Source organism: Cryptomeria japonica, chromosome 4 (genome assembly GCF_030272615.1).
Source record: "Cryptomeria japonica chromosome 4, Sugi_1.0, whole genome shotgun sequence".
NCBI classification, from domain to species: domain Eukaryota; kingdom Viridiplantae; phylum Streptophyta; class Pinopsida; order Cupressales; family Cupressaceae; genus Cryptomeria; species Cryptomeria japonica.
Genome location: NC_081408.1, coordinates 372669372 through 372674850, shown reverse-complemented (window position 1 = coordinate 372674850; position 5479 = coordinate 372669372).

Here is a 5479-nt window from a genome sequence, read left to right as displayed (position 1 = left end):
CTTTTAGATTTGTTGTGATGTGCCATCACATGATGTTGTACTGAATGTTAAATTGGGTTTTTATTGTTTATGCAACACATAATGAAACTTTCACAGTGATGGTCTTATAACTATCTCTTGAGTTGATAGTGATTTTTGTCCGCAAATTTATTCATTAATGGTCAGATAAAGGCACTGGTTTGTTATTAATCTTTGCTAAATAAGTTTTTATGCATTAGGTCCTTATCAAAGAAACAGATCTTCTAATTTCTATCAGCATTGCTCTTTTTCATAATGGCTTAAAGTCCTAAACAGTAATATTTTACATAACACAACTATATTCACACTTATTTTATCAGTTTTAAAGGCATTAAATAAAAAACACTTCTATTAGCATAATTGCAAGAAAACCTTTTGCCATCCCTACAATTGCTAACTCCCACAGTTTAAATTCACTTAAAATAAACCTCTTTTGTGCTTGAGAGTGTAAGGTACATCCACCTAGTTTTAGTGAAGCCTAAAGTGCAGAGGGATTTGGTCTTTGACCATCCCTATTCGTTGGCCAAGGTTGATTGGGTTAACTAAGGATTAGGCAAGTCTTTGGTTTCCCAATCTGTGGTTTTGGGCACCAACAACGGGAGTGCACATGGTCCTCGACTTTTTTCTCAAAATTTTGGGATCACAATTCTATGATATTATAATGCTTAACCCCAAAATATTGGTGGGAAATTCAATTCCTAGGTCAGCCTAAAGATGGAATTAAGTCAAAATTAAGATCTAGGGTTTCATACATAAGATCTCTCTTTCTTCATTTGAAGGCAACTAAGAACTATCTATCTATGGGAACTAAGAATCTAAGAGTAGGTTTTTGAAGCACAAGGAAACTTCTATGTAGTGAAAGAGAAACCTATGTGGAGTCTTCAACAACATTCAACAACATTTCATCAAGCATTCATCATCAATTAGGAGCCTTGAAGACATTGAAGAGTAATAGGAGATCTAGTGGCAATATCTCTCCCTTTGGGATTGGTATGATTTTATGTTATTTTCATGTCTTTATATGATCTTCTTTACATCAATTTGCATATTTACATTCATGCTTTAGATCATTTAGTATATTTGGTTTGAAGCATTATTATTTACATTCACATTTACATTCAGAGTTTACTCTCATGCATAGGGTAGCTCTAGTTTCTTATCATTTAGGATCTTGCATACACACAAGGTTCTAGCACACACATTTTTGGTATATTATTGACTATTTATGGAGGTGGAAATCACCAACATAGGGTTTTGACTAAGGCAAAACACTATATAGCCACCCAAACCCTATCTTTTCAGTTGCAGGTACAGAAACAGGCATCCAGAGGCAGTTTCAGATCTGGAAAAGGCATTAGAACCACTCAAAAGTCTTAGAAGTACATAAATTTGTCAAGGACAGGGGCGTGGTGCCTTGGTCCCTCCACTTTTCATTGAGTTTTGGTAGGATACAACTTCAAGACCTCCAGTTTGCAGTGTCTCAATTGTAGCATCCTGTTTGCAAAAACAAGACAGTGGCATGGCACCCTGGTCCAGGTCAATTTTGTTCAATTTGTAGCATCAGGTACACATCCAAAATCCTCCCCCTTACATTCTTTCATTATCTTAGTTTCAGATATGCAAGTTTGTTCAATTTTGAGTTCATTTATGCTTCATTCTTTATCTCCTAGCCTAGTTGGTCATTCAAACCCTACTTTTTCTCATCATTTGCAACAAGAGGAATAGAAACCCTAATAGATAATCCTTGGCTCTCTTTCCCACAAGAATTAGCCAAAGTGATCTATGTCCCTAGGCTCTTTCATATTCCCAATGTGTTGGCAAAAGTAGGATTAGGTTCTAGTCACCCAATCTCTCTTTTCCCGCCCCCACAAAGTCATGTAATTTAGGTATCAAGGTTGTGTCTGCATTATCAGAGAGTGATGTATGTGCGAACAAGGGATTCATCTCTTGGTGTGGTGTATTGAGCAGAGATTGGTGTTGCAAAGCAGACAAATATGCTTAACCGAAATTATCATCAGGCATTTACAAATGCTATTATTGTAGTTCATTCCTTCTGAATTGTTGTCTGAACATTTGTAACTCAATGAGACCTCCCTGAGGGTTGTAGCCTTTTGAGTTATTATATCTTGAGCTATAAGCTCTAGATAGAGTGCCTAAATGTTGGTGCATTCCCCATTGTAACTATTTTCACATACTACTGCAAAGTATCATCTTATTGTGGATGGGTTCCCACTATGGTTTTTCCCTTAACCGGGTTTTCCACGTCAAAATCTTGGTGTTGTGTGTTGTGCTATCTATTTTCTTATCTTTGGCGTTGCTACAGTTTATCAGATTTTTATTTGTGGTTAAGTTGGAGAATCCGGTGAAAACTGATTCACCCCCCCCCCCCCCCCCCCCCCCCGCTCTCAGTTTTTCTTCATTGTTATTTCCAACAATTGGTATCAAAGCAAGATCCTCTGGAAGAAGCTTAACTGCTTGAGGAGATCTGAGATTGCAATTGGAAGTGTTATCTTTAAGAAGGAGAGTCTAAGATTTGATGGAAGTAACTATGCTATATGGAAGAACCAGATGGAAGTGCACTTGAGATGTCTTGGAGAAGAATATTGGAAGATTACAAAGAATGCCTATTCTATTCCTCTGAATGGACCAGTTACTGCAAATGAGATTAAGGAAGCTAAAAACAACATTAGATCTAAGGAAGCATTGCTGAGTGTCCTGACTGATTTAGAGATGACTAATGTAATGGGACTTCAAACTGCTCATGAGATCTAGGAGAAGCTTGAAACCTTGTATGAAAGAGAAAAAAATTCAAAGTTGCTAAGTTGCAGAGTTTGAAAGGGAAGTATGAGATGCTAAAGATGAGAGAAGATGAGAACATAAATTCCTTTATGGCTAAGATGAATGAACTTGTCCTAAGTATTAGATGTGCCAATGGAATCCTTGAAGAATATGAAATTATTGCTAAGGTGTTGAGATCATTGCCTCCTACTTACAAACATAAGGTAGTTGTTATTGATGAGATCCAGAGTGTGACTACTATGACATGAGATATGCTGGTTGGAAAGATTGCTGCATTTGAACTGAGTGATTTTGGCGAATCACCTAGAAAGTCTGAGACAACATTTAGAGCATTTGTATGTGAAAAGAAGAAGTATGATCCTAAAGAATGCAGAATATATAGATGTGTGTGTGTGTGTGTGTGTGTGTGTGTGTGTGAGAGAGAGAGAGAGAGAGAGAGAGAGAGAGAGAGAGAGAGAGAGAGAGAGAGAGAGAGAGAGAGATGGATGAAAGAGCAAGAAAGAGATTTGGAAGAGCTTGAAGTATTGATTGCCTGGAGATTGCCTAAAGGAGCTGGTAAGTATGATGGAAAATTGCCTTTGAAATGTTTCTCTTGCAATAAGATATGACATTTTGCTTCTAGATGCCCAGAGAGAATGTCTAAGTATGATAGGCATGACAAATTTGATAAGCATGGTAGGAATGATAGATATGAGAATCATGAGAAGTATGATAAGCCTTACAGGCCTAACTAGAAGTATAAGCATCAGAAGAACTGTTATTATGTTTTTGATGAAGGTGTTATAGATGAAGAATCAAAAAGAGATGAAGTTGTGTTTATTTCTATCAAAGAAGATGGACCAATGCCTGTTGATTCCACAAGCTTCACTATTGAGGAGAAAGCTTTAGCTGCTAAAGTTGAAGAGAAAGATGAATGGGGTGATTGACAGCAATTGTTCACATCATATGATTGGTGATAAAAGCAAATTTGTGAATATGGAAAGGTAAGATGGTGTAATATTAAGATTTGGAGATGACAACGCCTGTGTGATCTGTGGTAGAGGTTCTATTTCCTTTGATGGTAAGCATAACACTGATGATGTCTTGTATGTTGAAGGTTTGAAGCATAATATTTTAAGTGTTGGACAAATGGTAGACAAAGCTTATGATTTTGGATTCAAGAATGGAAAATGCAAGATCCTAAATGCCTTTCGTATAGAGATTACATCTAAAACTAAGGCTGAAGGTAATATCTTTCATTTGAATGCTAGTGAGAAAAGTTGTTTGATTGCTCAAATTGATGAAAGTTGGTTGTGGCATAGGATAATGTGTCATGTTAATTTTGATTCAATGATTAAGATCAATTCTGCACAAGTTGTTAGAGATTTGCCTAAAATGGTTAAGCTTGCTAATCTAGTATGTAAGGATTGTCAAATGGGTAAGCAAACAAGAATTTCTTTCAAGAGAAAGCAATATACATCTGATGGACTGCTAGATATTATGCATACTGACCTATGTGGACTTGGAAATGTTAGAAGTTTTTAGGGTGACAAATATTTTATGTTGTTGATTGATGATTATTCTAGGATGATGTGGGTTGTCTTTTTGAAGGAGAAATCAGAAGCATTGGACAAATTCAAGATATTCGAAGAAAAGGTTGAGACTGAGAAATGATTAAAGGTGAAATGTCTGAGATCTGTCAGAGGAGTAAAAAAATTTTCTGATGAGTTTGGTTCATTCCATGAGAAGCATGGGATTAGAAGACAATTATCTGCTCCTAGAATCCCACAGCAGAAGGAAGTTGTTGAAAGGAAGAACAAGACTGTTTTGGATGCTGCAAGGACTATGTTGATTGAAGGGAATGTTCTGAAGATATATTGGAGAGAATTTGTTAGTTGTTACTACTTATCAAGTTGCCATTAGTTTTATGTTCAAAGTTATTCTATATACTCTAGTCGGTTACTATTACCGAGATATTCAGTCGGTATGCACAATCTAGTCGGTTACAGAAGAAAGTAGTCTCAGAGCGTAGTTTACACCGAGCTGTCTACCGAGTATCATTACATGTCTACCGAGCAGCAAAGATGACACACCGAGTTGATATACACCGAGTTAAACGTGTTACCAGATTCATTAAACCTGAACATACTTATGAAAACGTGTTACAAGATCGAGGCACATAGAACCGTTATCACATTGGAAATTGCACTTAAAGATTGTGTATGATTTTGAGGTCATCTAACCAATGAAATATCTTGCATGGTTATTCATTCGATAAAACATATTTGTAAGATCAAAGCATTGAATGGATCACCGACATAAGAGATCTATTTATACAGCACGAGTTAAGAATTAAAAAGTGTGTGTGCATGAGTGTAAGAAGACTGTTACAAAGACACAGAGGTCACCGAGAAGGTTTTCAGAGAACAGTCAAAGAACAAAGTAAATAGAAGGGTTTACCGAGTTACTATATGGGTTACCGAGGTATGCTATGAGCAAGGTAATCTATTCTGAGCACATAGAATCTGCTATAACATTCCAAATGTAAAGTTGCAGATATTTGTAATGATTTATTATAATATTTTTGAAGTTGTAAGAGAAACCTTTAACAGGGTAAAAGACTCTAATCAAGTCTATAAATTTTAAAGCCTCTAACCAGGTGCAACATTTTGATTAAGTGTTG